Here is a 12,889-nt window from a genome sequence, read left to right on the forward strand (position 1 = left end):
CTATTGTCTGCAGTGAACCACAAGCAGTGCACAGGCTTTCTGGTCTACGGATGAATAGGCCGCCACCCCCGGGGTGGGATTGGCAGCAGGGGGACCCAGGCCCACTCTACTCCACCAAGTCCCAGCCCCAGGGCCCTAACAGTGGCAAATGGTTCCGGCACTGGGTCAGTGGGGATCCTCTGAAACACGCTGACCTCTGCTCCGGCAGCAAAACTGGACTACAGTCTGGCTTCCCTGGGCTACTTCCTACCACAGTCTGGGCAAGGGAGTCCGTAGTCTAGGAGTCCTGTGCCTCTTTGGGGTGCACTGTGGACGGCAGTCCCCCAGACACTCCTCTCCAGGGTGGGTCGCCTCCGAGGGCAGAGCTCTGCACAGGGCAGGTTCAGCTCCAGAGTTCTGCAGCGAGCTGGAGATGTTTGTTTCCTTCCCTGGCTCCCACTCAACTAAGCTGCTGGGTCCTACCTTTATACTTCCTGCCCTCCCCCGGTTCTTCCAGCAAGGGCAGTGGGATGGGTTTGGCTCTGCCCACTAGCCAGAGTGTAGTGGTTCCTCACTCATAAATCCAGAGGGAGGCCACTCCACCTCACTGCACTGCTTTATACTAGTACAGCTATACGTACAGGACTTTTTGCGACAGATAGCTGTCAAGGTAAAAGAAGTTCTCGACATTCTCCAGGGTTCTCTTTATTGATCTGAATTATGGAAGCAGGATCCTGGTGATTCAGAGCCTGGTGGTGAAGTACTTTAATTTTCTTGGTGTTGAGTAAGAGGCCGAGTTGGTTGTAGGCCTCAGAGAAAGTTGGGCTGGTCGTGTTCTTTGAATGCCAGAAAATTGACTCCCAAGGCAGGTCGTATTCTCCCAAATGAGCCATAGCCAACGGATGAGGGGTGAGCAAAAAAAACACCCTCAAAGCCAACACGAAGAAGTGCAATATTGTCATAAACTGATGGGAAACTCAAGCCCTCAACCAACCAAAATGAAAAGGGACCTTGTGGCAAGGATCCCAGTATTTCGAGATCCAACAGGAAATAGAAATGGGAAAGGAGGAAAGAACGTGCTGCAGCCCAATTCAACAATCCAGATTCACACCTTCCATTGGGAAATGTCTGCCTCCATTGTGACAAGCTTTGTGGATCCTGGATTGGTCTGATTAGCCACCTGTGGATCCACCAGTGATAACTGGCTGTCATTTTATGGAAGACAATAGTCCTCAAATTCTGAGGGATCACTGACACATAAATATAGGAAGGGGAGGAACTATAAGACACCTTTATACCAGTGTAACTGCATCCACATTAGAGATTTTTACCAGTATAACTTTGACAGTGTAAAAAAAAATCACACCTCTAGCTGAACTAGTTGTACCAGTAAGCAGGACTTTGCTAGTGCAACTATTGGAATGCAAGGGCTTGTCTACATGGCACATCCAGGAAAATTAATCTGAATTAACTAAAGGAGAGAATTTGAAGTGAATTTGGTTAAACTGCATAAAACCCTTGTGTGAACACCCTCATTCAGAATCAAAGTGGCCTTACTTCAGTTTGTCTTAATTCACTTCCAAGTGAATTAAATAAAGGGCTTGTCTACACTTACATTTTATAGCGCTCTAACTTGCTGGCTCTGGGGGGTGAAAAATCGCCTCCCTCAGCACAGCAAGTCTGAATGCTTTAAAGTGCTAGTGTAGACAGTCCCCTCATGGAGGTGGATTACCAGGAGCGCTGGGAGAGCTCTCTCCCAGCGCTCGCGCGTGACCACACTCGCACTTCAAAGCGCTGCCGCGGGAGCGTTCCCATGGCAGCACTTTGAAGTTTCCAGTGTAGACATACCCTAAGTTTAATTAAACTGCTTTAATTCTGAATGAGGGTGTTCACACAGGGATTTAATGTGGTTTAACTAATCCACTTCAAATTCACACCTTTAGTTAATTCAGATTAACTTTCCCTTTGTAAACAAGCCCAAAGTCTGATCTCAAATGTCTGCTACACTGCTCGACCTGTGGTGGTCACCTACCTACCTAACTGGAACAGCAGGCAGGCTACATCACTACTTTGGGATGGGATTTTTCCGAAGCCCGAACTCTGCTCCTTTTGAAATCAATGGCCCCACTGAAGCCAATGGGAGTTTTACTATTAACTCCAATAGGAGCTGCGTTAGGGTGTTTTTGGTAAATCCTTTGTTTATTTTTTCTCTTGAAAATTGAGCTCAGCCTCTTTGGAAATCCTTTTGCTGTAATTCTCTTAACTGCTGTAATACAAACTGGCCACAAAAGCTTCTAAAGAAATCAAGCCTTCTGCTTGCTCTAGAAGAAAGAGAGAAAATTGTCGCCTTCCCGCCAAGTTGCATGTGTTTTCCTGGGAGCAAAGGGCATTCTCTGGGAAGAAGATTTTTATCCGTGGCAGTGAAACTAGATTTATTAACATGCCCTGATTGTAGGGGTGGGAAAGTACCTTTTGTTTTCTTTGGGCTTTAGGCAGTTCATACTGCCATCATTAAACTGGATTTCAAACCACCATTTACTTTTTTTTTTCTAGGCAGTTTTTGGCATCTAATGTTAATCCTGAAATTGGAAACCACAGTGGATAAAAGTTCTGTGTAACTTGCTTCCAGAACAAATAAGGTACAGCAGATAATTTTAGTGTTAGATTTCAGGAGCAGAGAGGGGGGTCGGGGAAGACAGCACCTTTCCTTTATAATGTCAGCCACCCTTCAAATGCAAGAGCAAAAATTCCCAAATTGAGATCTAGTGCATGTAGAGAAGGTTCGTTTTCAGAATTGCAGCAGCCTGCACTTAGGTGATATTAGAAGACACCATGACAGTAAAGTAGTTTTATGCATAGCGGCTTAGCTAACATTTTGAGAACTAGTTTAGCGAAGCTATCAGGTTTAAAAATACCAAGCCACAAAGTTTTAATGAAACTATGTGTGGATCAAAGTATCATAAAGAGCATCCGAGAACTGCTTAAGAGATCCTTGAGTGGAAATGAGAATGGATCTTCGGGATTTATTCTGTAAAGCCTGTCTATTTTGACCTTTTTTCAGTCTCATGTTAAGGCTGCTGAAAGTGTGTTTTGTTTAGCTAATGCTTGGGGCTTGCTGCAGCTATTAGGTCTATTAAACTGATGCTGCCACTGAAGTTTTAGTATGCATTAATTGACTGATAAGGACTTGGGAATCAAATGGCTGAAGGAAGGGGCTATCATGGCTTTTTCTTGCTTTATTTCTCTTTGCACTTCATTTACATCTCAAGCCCTATTGGTGATCCAGATTTGAATAAAGCCACAGCTTAAGCAGCGATTAGATCGCAATAGCTTGGATTTTCAATGAAATTGCTGCTTTTTTCCCCCTTTAACCAGATGTATTTAGAAATAGTAGCGAAAACTGACACCTGGGGTAACTCTATCATTCAAAACGAAGCTTCCGCGTATATATAAAAAACCTGCTGAAATGAGGGCAATACTTGATAGGCCTTAGACTCTGTCAGTGTCAGGGGTTAGCAGGAAACAAAGCCTGGGCCAAGCAAGAATGAAAGCAGATAAGAAAACCTCCCTCCTCATTCTCAGGTTAGCTCTTTAACGAGCCATCCAAAAAACCTGCATTCAAAGCAATGATCTTGTAAACTCCAGAATAAGAAGTAAACCATCAGGAATATATAATGCAACAAAGAGCAGGGTTTTTTTATTCTGATTTTATTGCTATTATTGGGAAGCAATATTTTTAACTGTAAAATTCATCTTCTAATCCTTAAGCTGGTGATATGACAGTGTCAAATATGATGGGATTTTGTGATTCTCATTACTGTTATGCATTGTTCTTGACTAGTATTCCATACTAATATTTATAAATGCCATAAAAATAGTTTTTTCTGGAAATAGGAGGCACCAAACCCTATTTTTTTATATTATTTTCTACATACAAACATTGCATCCAATATAGTTGATTACATTTTAGAACAAAAATGATTTTGCAAACAATCCACTTAATGCTGGTTAGGGTTGTTGTGGTTTTTGTGTGTGTGTGTGTGTGTGTGTGTACAGAATGCAAAGCTGCAGATACGATCTTTTTACTAGTGTTCGCACAAAGTGGTATTCAAATTATAAAGAATAAAGGAATGTTGATTGCAATGCAAGAGTGATATCAGACAGACATGAATATATAAACAGGAAGGAAAATGTGTTTGAATTTGAAAAAGTGTATACCTAAAACAGCAAGGAAGGAAACAAAGTCAACAATCAAATGGAGTTTGGTAATTAATCATTGTCTTCTTGTGAGGAATTTGAATAGCTACCGGCCTCCTGGTGGTTCTGTTCTTTTCCAGTGTGAATTCTCTCATGAAAGAGAAACATTGGGAATTGGCTGCCTGAGAATAGATACATTAGTAGTAGACAATAGAGATGTTTTATAAAGAGGAAGGATGGTCCAGTGGTTAGGGCTCTAGTGTGGGTCTTGGGAGATCTGGGTTCACTTCCCTTTTCCACCATACACTTCCTGTGAGATCTTGGCCAAGTTGCTTAGCCTTTGTGTGACTCAGTTCCCTGCCTCTAAAATGAGGGTGGCCGTACTGCCCTGACGGGTGTTGAGAGAGAAAGATATTAAAGATTGTGAGATGCTCAGATACTGCAGGGATGGGGGCCAGATGCGGATCATCAATAACACAGAAGGAAGTCAAATCTATGAAACCATTAGTGAAGTATTCTGCTGGAACAATAGCTTTGATCCATTTTTTTGGAGGGGGGAGAACAGAGTGAAGTTTTTCTTTAAGCTGACAGTGTCAGAGTTGGAAACGTTCCCTTCCCCTTTCTCTTGCAGAAAATAAACCTTTGGAAGATGGAACCCAAAATAGGTTTCTGTGAGGATATATTAGCTGTCCCTTGCGTGCACACCCTGGATTGGTGCTGAGGGTTGCCATGAAGGAGCATGCTGGATTGGCAACGTAATGTCTGAGCGTCCTGATTTTGGCATCTTGTGACTGCAGGACAGAGCATGCCAGAATGGTGTCACAGGGCTGCCTATGACTACAGGACTGAGCATGCTAGATTGGCATCATAGGTTTGCTCAGTGCACACTGGCTTGGGGGTGTAGTGTTGGACTGAGAATGCTGGGGTGGGGGTGTAGGATTGTTGGTGAGTGTTGGGCTGCTGGCATTCAGTTGTTTCAAGAGTGCTGCTTACGCATTTATTTAAAGAAGTGCATCAAATGTTACATGCAAACACATGAAGATAAAAGGGTAAAATCTGGGCTCTTCCCAACTGTGTTTAGTTGGGAGTTTGTAGTGAGCTAAAAGGAAATGGATGTCTTGGCTTCCCGTGGATCCATAGAAATCAAAACTGCCTGTAACCCAGCTCCAAAGAAACACAGGTCTAGAAAGACTGTGATGATGGCAATGATCATTTGACCCAGGCTGTGACAATTTCCAGAAAACACCTGTATGGTATGAAGCAAAAGGCCACATGTATTAGTGAAGGATGAACTTCCGAAAATTGCCTTGGACTTGGATAATCACCCCAAAATGTGGGTGCTTCCCAGAGCCTACGGTGGCCTCATCCCTCCTAGCACAGGACTCTGTCTCTTCCTCCAACTCTCCCTGCCTTCTGTGATGGATCTTCATAGGAGCTGCCTTCCAGCTCCAGACCTGTGGGAAAACGTTCTCTCCCTTTGTTTATGGGGTTTGGGTGTGTTGGCTCCTCCTAGCCCAGCAGTACCCAACACCCACTTGCCTGAGTCCTGCAGATCTTTCTTCAAAACCATACGGCTAGCTGGGCTTTCCCTGCAGCTTGCATCCCAGAGTGCCGTGTGTGTGTGTGTGTGTGCATGTACACAGTCTGAAAGCTTCCTCGTCATGTGGCAGCCTCTAATTTCCCAGGGATGGAGGCTAGGGGATCTTGTGAACTACAAGCGAGCCATGTGTTCTGGGGTGTATGTTATGAAGGAAACCCAAAATGCCTTTGTAAAGCGCTGGTGAGCATGTGTTGCAGGTCCCTCTCTGTGCCCAATCCGCAGAGGATGTGAGTTTATTACAGCCTTATCTAGGGGAGCGTGGCTTTAGCTCACACTGATGCCATGCATGCTTTTAGCTCTGGAGGTGGCCAGCAAAACCCCTGGTGTATCTGCCAGCTGTCACACCTTGGCAAGGCTGAGACCGGGATAGTATCTCTCTTGTCTGCAGACAGTGAAGAGGGCAGATGGGTTTCTCCCAAGCGCGCCCCCCCCCTTCAGATGGGAAAGGAGGTTTGTGATGTGATTTCCGCTGGCTAGAACTCTCCACTGTAGTGGGTGGAGACAGCAGGAACTTCAAGCTTCTCCCTAAAGGGGAAAGCCCTGAATCAGAGAGTGAAGCCAGGCCCCCTCTACTCGATTTGAGAGGCCCTGCCGCTGCAGGGTAAGTAGTTGGAGGAGGAGATTGCTCTGAGTGTGCTGGGTAAGTTTTTTGCTTTTTTACAAAATGGGAAGAAAAAAATCCCCAAACCCTCCAAACTGGGGTTTTGACTTTCGTGCAAAATCCTTTGCAGGCCAGTAATCATCATCATCAACCTGAATGGTTTCCATGGTGTGTGTGTGTGTGTGTGTGTGTGTGTGTGTGTTCTAAACCAGCACATGGGGGGAATCCCAACAGCCCCCAGCAACGAGGCAAATCCACGTCTGGCCGTGACTGGGTGAACGTCACTGGAGATACTGGGCCAGTTCAATGCTGGAGGAGCGTTACGTGGCTGTATTAACAGATATTGGCCAACGTGAGCCTATTTCGGGTCCCTGGGGATCTCAGATAAGTGAGAGTTGGGTAACTGAGGCTATCGCATGTGGACTCCTCACTGCCTTCATGTCTCCATATAACTCTGACCCTCCCGACCTATGGTCCCATGCTGAGCCTGGCATTGTGACCTCACCCCCGCTCTGACATTGATCCCATCCTTGTTCCCCTTGCTTGTCCATGCCACCACCTCCGTGCATTTCTCCACACAGTCCCCTGTGCGTGGTACCATCTTCCTGTGCTTATCCTGAAGGCCCCAGCCATGTCCACATTAAAGCCGCCTTTGACACCCTCTCCTCCAGTGCTGCCTACAGTGAAAATAGCTGATGTATAAAAATCCACGATTTGTTGTTCTCCTTCCCTTAACCTGTCTCCCTAACAGTCTGTCCTTAGACTATCAGCTCCTTAGGGCAAGGACCATCCTTTTTACATTAGCATATCATGGGCATAGCCACAAATAAATAATGACTGAGGTTGTACGTCAGTGTCGGGAACCGTAGAAATACATAGAATAATGATATGGCCTGAGTGTCGGAAGGGTTTGTGCAGTAACACTGTGCAAGAATTAAGCAGTCTCTTACAGTCTCCGGCTATCACTCAGTTGTTAATTGGAATCTTTTTTAATCTGAAGTAAAATTGAGTTTACCGATGGATTTGGATTAATCAGATCTGAATGTACCTGGAAAGCCAGTAGACAGTTAGAAAAATTAACTTTCTGTGCTCCAAAAAGTGAAATATAATGGAAACCGGAATGGATGTGGGAACCGATCTCTTGAATGACATTCTGTGTTCTGTTCAAACAAACCAAAGCAGCCTGCGTGCCCCCCCCCCACCCAATACATTACATAAAACAATGCAATCTTCTTGGAAAACTTCTTAAAGAACCATTCCTGGGAAAACATTTTTTCCCCCCATATTAACGAGTTGTTACTTCTTTTTAAAACTCTTCTCTCTCACACACACAGGTCCTATGCAGATAGAATTTAACATGCCAAATCAGAAAATTGAACCATCTAGCCCAATATTCTGCCTCGGGCAGTGGCCAGTACTTGATACTTCAGGAGAAGACAAACATTCCCTCCCCAATAACTTATGCGGCAGTGCTGTCTGTGGAGGATCAGTTTACACCCCGAAGCAGGAGCTTTGATTACCCTTATTTTAGCTTACCTTCCATAACGGGAAATGTTATGGTCACCAGTGTACCCAGGCCTCATTTAAATCTATTCACAGCATCTGGGCTCTTCTGATGGGTGAGTCAGGTTGCTAGCTCACGGGAGGGAGGATAGGGAGGCAATTTTATCACTGGACTCGAGGAATAAATGTTGCACACAACTTCTAGGAACTGCAATCTGAACTCCCCCAGCCCGGCAATGGAGACTTGTCTCACAGCATAGCTTGCTTGGTGGTGAATAAAACCCCTTGCAGCCCACTCACTTTGATGCTATGTAACCTTTGAGGCTTTGTTTGGGGTGTGCCCCCGTACATTACAAGGCATCCACATTTGCCTGAAATGATCTTCAGACCTGCCGCATGCCTTTTTCTCCCAAGAGATGCTGCTGTTGCTGCACTGCTAATGAATCTACTTTTGCAGCGGGTTTATAGTTTCTAGTGGCCACAGCTGGCCTAGCTGAACCAAGAGGTGAGAAAAGAAAACATAAGTATACATGAAGGATGAGATTTTGGGGGAACTGGGTCTCCAAATCCTTTGAAAAGCTAAGCTTAATATTTAATTGCTAGGTAGACTCCATTGTCGTGATAGTAATAGTGCAGGGCGGAATGACGGTGTTAGATGGGGACAGGAAAGTACAAGCATGGATTTGAAAAGCCTTTCCCTGAGGAAAACTGATGCCCCGTTTTGGACAGCTTCCCTTCCTGCTTCCTCTGCTTCTCATTCGTTCCACCTATTCATAAAAGGGACTGAAGCAAAACAGAGGCCTTTGTGTTACTTGCTGGCTGCCTTAATGAGAGGGGAGTTTCAGAACTGGGGAGTCTGTGTGTGCGCTCACATACCATGGTGTGAATGCCTAGGTAGATGAGGGGGTGGGCGTGGGGAATAACAACTGGGAAACTGAAGAAGGAAATCAAAAGGGAACTTTGTGACCAACCTGTCTCCTGCCAAACTTGGGCCTGACTCAAATCTTGTGCTGGTTTCACAGTATGTGTAACCTCCTTGACTTCAGTAGAGATATTCCTGACTAACACCAGTGTACTGGAAATCAGAATCAGGCTCATTATGAGCAAAACAGCATCACCTATAGCTAAGGTTTTCTAACCCTTTCCATTATAAGACCCTGTTTTCAGTTGCTTTTAACTTTCCCAACCTTGTCCATGGCTCAGTGTCTGCCTTTGGCTGAGTTATTTTTGTTTATTTATATATGTATTTATTTAAAGTTTCAGCTAAGAGTGTTTCAGCTCTTGCTCAGAACAAAGCTAGGGGAAAATATGTTTAAAAATTCTTGCTATTGTTTTGCTGACAAGCTCTAGCACCTCCATGCTTTGGAGCGCAGGGACTTGAAATTTGGTAGAGTCGCCGCCTTTGTGTCAGCGAGATGCTTTTCGCATCCTTGTAGAAACCTACCCATATTTGGCCCAGTTATGAGCTTTGCATAAGAGCTTTTAAGTAGAGCTTTGTTAAAGTTTGACCGCTAAATTCTCTGCAGATTGCATCCATGCTGAGCATGCTCCGCCCCTCCCCAACAGCTACAGAGGATGAGCAGGATTTTTTTCAGTTGCACCTCCTGGCAGACAGGGGCTACTGTGGCACCAGGAACTGAGAGCCTGTCGCTCCATCCTGTGCTCTCAGTTCTCCCACTGCTGGAGGAGGAGACCAAGGAAGCTTGCAGGGTGGAATGCAGAGGGGTGAGGAGTGGAGGTGGGGCACTGCAAAGAAACAATCTGTGAGGTGGGGTGGGGCAGAGCTTGCTCAGCATGGATGCAGTCTGCCCCACACGAGGGGTACCTGCTAGAGGACCAGGGCAGAAGGGGACAAGTGCGGGGAACAGGGAAAGAACCACATCTGTAACCACTAGAGCACACTCCAAATCAGAACCTGGAATAGAACACAGGACTCCGGAATCTCAACATTCCTCTGCTGTGACACCCACTCGCAAAGTGTCTTGTCACCTTCTAGTAGTAGGTCCACATAGAGGGTAACAGCCTACTGCTGCTACCAACTATTCCATTAGCTCAAGAGCTAGAGGTTTGTGATGTGGATCTCAAGGTTCCAACCCTTCTGATAATATTGTAGGGATTCAGTATTGGTCCACATGATGGATTTTCTGTTTCTTCTTCCAGTGCTTGCTCATGTCCATTCCATATTAGGTTTGTGTGCTCACCACATGCATTGGTGTTGAAAGATTTTCCCTCAGCAGTATCCATAGAGGACCGGCTCTGTCGCCCCTGGAGTGGTGCCCACATGGCACAGTATAAGGAGCACCACCGGCTTTCCCCACCCTCAGTTCCTTTTTTCCGCCAGTGATGGTGCTGGAACATCTGCTGCTTCGGCTAGAGTTGTTTCGTTGTCTGTTCTTGTGAACTTTGAAAACCTGTAATATAGTTGTATATAGTTAGTAGTTCCTTAGTAGTAGTTCTCAACTTTTCATTGTCCCAAATGGGACTCAGCCTGGGGACGGGGCATCCCCCGGTGCCCAGGCTTTAAGCCCTGCGATCACTGCAAACGGCCTATACCCATCAGTGATCCACAGACCACATAGGGTGCTTAGGCGAAGGGCACATAAGTGTCAAGTGCCATATCTGCAAGTCCTTCAAACCTAGGATGAAGAAGGAGCACGATATCCATTTGAAAGTGCTCCTAATGGAGTCGGCCCTCACTCCAGCACCGGAGTAGTGGTCTGACTCCGTACCGAGCACTGTGGCCTGTGTGCACAGTCCTCCGCCGGTGCCAGCCACAAGCCGGCACCGGTCCCCTTCCATGGTTCTGGGGAAGAAGCCAAAAAAGACTGGGAGGGGAAGATCTCCTACCTCCCGTAAGGGACAGGAGAGGGCTGGGGGTGAGCCACAACCCGTGCCGGGCAGCTCAACACCCTCTTCAGGAAGTCGAGCCCCATCCCATGCTTTGTCTGCGACCCCAGATAGAGGTGCAGGCCCTAGCCAGCTTCACGTGCTGTTGACGCCCGAAGCTCTTCGAGCAGTTCAAGAGATCCTGACTCTCCCGGTGTCGCCCACACCGGTTCCCATGGTACCCCAGTCTTGGGGAAAACCCATGTTGGAACCTATGTGTGTGTCCCCACCTCAGCGGTACTGATCCCCATCAAGAGGGACATCCCACCAGCATTTGCCCGTCCAAAGCCGTCACGCCTCAGGACGGGAGAGGCAGGCTCAGTGGAGCCCTCTTTGGTTCCTGCACTGGGGGCACTGATCAAGGGACTCGAGGTGTACCTCACCGATAGATTGGTGCAGACACTCTGAGGCATGTACCACCTGGCAAGGACTTCGGGACCGGCCCGATTGTTTCCAAGGGCCCAATACCGATCCTGGCACTGATCGGACACCAGAGACTTCTGGCCACCGGGCCGTCATCACTTGTCTCCAAGATGGAGGTTGCCCTACTCAGGATGATCTTCTTGGCAACTGGCCCGTAGTAGTTCCCAGTCCCGTTCGACATCCTGGTACCGGTCGAGTAGCATGAGGTGCGGATTGCCGGGTATCTGACACAAATCTGCCGAACGCCATCGGTCCCTGCGAGCCTGACCAAGACAGCCTCGCTTGGACAGGTCGGCTTCGGGATGCAGCGACCGGCACCAGTTGGACAAGAGCCACTGCTCAGCCTGATCCTGGTCGCCCAGGACCAATCGCTCCACTGGTAGCTCCAGCTTGGAGCAAGGTTCCCTGCCTGCTGGACAAGCCCCGGTACCGGCGGTGCTGACTACAGTATTGACACCGAAACCTGTTCCATGGCCCCAAGTGCAGAGGCTGGCGCCATGGTATCCATAGAACCCTTGGGGGTTCACTCAACTTTCCCAGGCTGCCTGATTGGTGTTGGGAGCCTCAGAGAGGGCAGTGGTATCCCGTCCCCCTCTGGTGCTCAAGGCTTTGGGGGGTAAGACCCCGCAGGTCCAGGAGAACCCAGGGGAGCAAGCTGCTGGACCACCAAAGTACATGGAGGTTCCCGTGGCACCAGCATCATCCTCGTCATCACCAGATGGAGCTATCACAGGGCTCCCTCGCCCAGTTCCTCAGAATGATGCCAAAACACACCAAGAACTTGTGAAGAGGGTCGCTTCTAACCTGGGGCTTCAGGCAAAGGAATTGGAAGAGCCCTCAGATTCTGTTTGATGTCCTCTGCTCCTCAGCTCCAGCCAGGGTGGTTCTACCTCTTCATGAAGGGGTCTCCAAAATCACTAATGCCCTGTGGCAGACCCCCTCTTCCCTGCCCCCTATCTCTAAAAGGGCCAAACGCAAGTGTGATGTTGCACTCTACATGATTTTATGAAAGTATGCTGATGAGTGTGAATATAATGTAACTAAAATATACATCATGCAAAAGGTCTCTTGTAAGGTATCATTACAAAGCTTATAATCTACTGAGTGTGGTCATCCTATTTGTATAAGTGTATTACTCTTGTATCTGAAACTAGAAATATGAAATATAACTCTGCGGGCCTATTGTAATTATACAAAGTGTGGGCCATTAATGGTGGTTTGGAATCTTGATGGCTCCCATCAACCAGGACAATTGACTGTGGATGGCTCTGTTTGCAGGCGGGCGTTCCTGTGAGATTTATATAGGGTCAAACAGATTTATCTGGGGTTTGGACCCCAATGGGAGTTGAGCATCTGAGTGTTAAAGACAGGAACACTTCTCAACCTGCTTTCAGTTAAGTCTGCAGCTTTGGGGCACGTGGTTCAGACCCTGGGTCTGTGCTGGAGCAGACTGGTGTGTCTGGCTCAACAAGACAGGGTGCTGGAGTCCCAAGCTGGCAGGGAAACCAGGGGCAGAAGTAGTCTTGGCACATCAGTTGGCAGCCCCAAGGGGGTTTCTGTGATCCAACCTGTCACAGCAAGTACTTTGTGCCAATCAAAGAGTATGAGTACTTATACTCCCACCCAGCCCCTAATTCCTTGTGGTTGAGGTGGTCAACCACAAGGAGAGGCAAGGACAACCCAGGGCCACCCCCAAAAAT

At 47.2% G+C, this 12,889-nt stretch overlaps 1 long non-coding RNA gene across 1 annotated transcript in view; it reads left to right on the top strand.

The window, feature by feature from the left end:
* Positions 1-12,889, top strand: part of LOC120404233 — a 43,973-nt gene that overhangs the window by 18,635 nt on the left and 12,449 nt on the right. Inside the window, exon 7 of the long non-coding RNA XR_005597879.1 lies at positions 2,533-2,618. This is a non-coding gene — a long non-coding RNA (uncharacterized LOC120404233). The remainder of the gene's footprint in view (positions 1-2,532; positions 2,619-12,889) is intronic.

The sequence above is a fragment of the Mauremys reevesii genome, linkage group 4 (assembly GCF_016161935.1).
Source record: "Mauremys reevesii isolate NIE-2019 linkage group 4, ASM1616193v1, whole genome shotgun sequence".
Taxonomy (NCBI): Eukaryota; Metazoa; Chordata; order Testudines; family Geoemydidae; genus Mauremys; species Mauremys reevesii.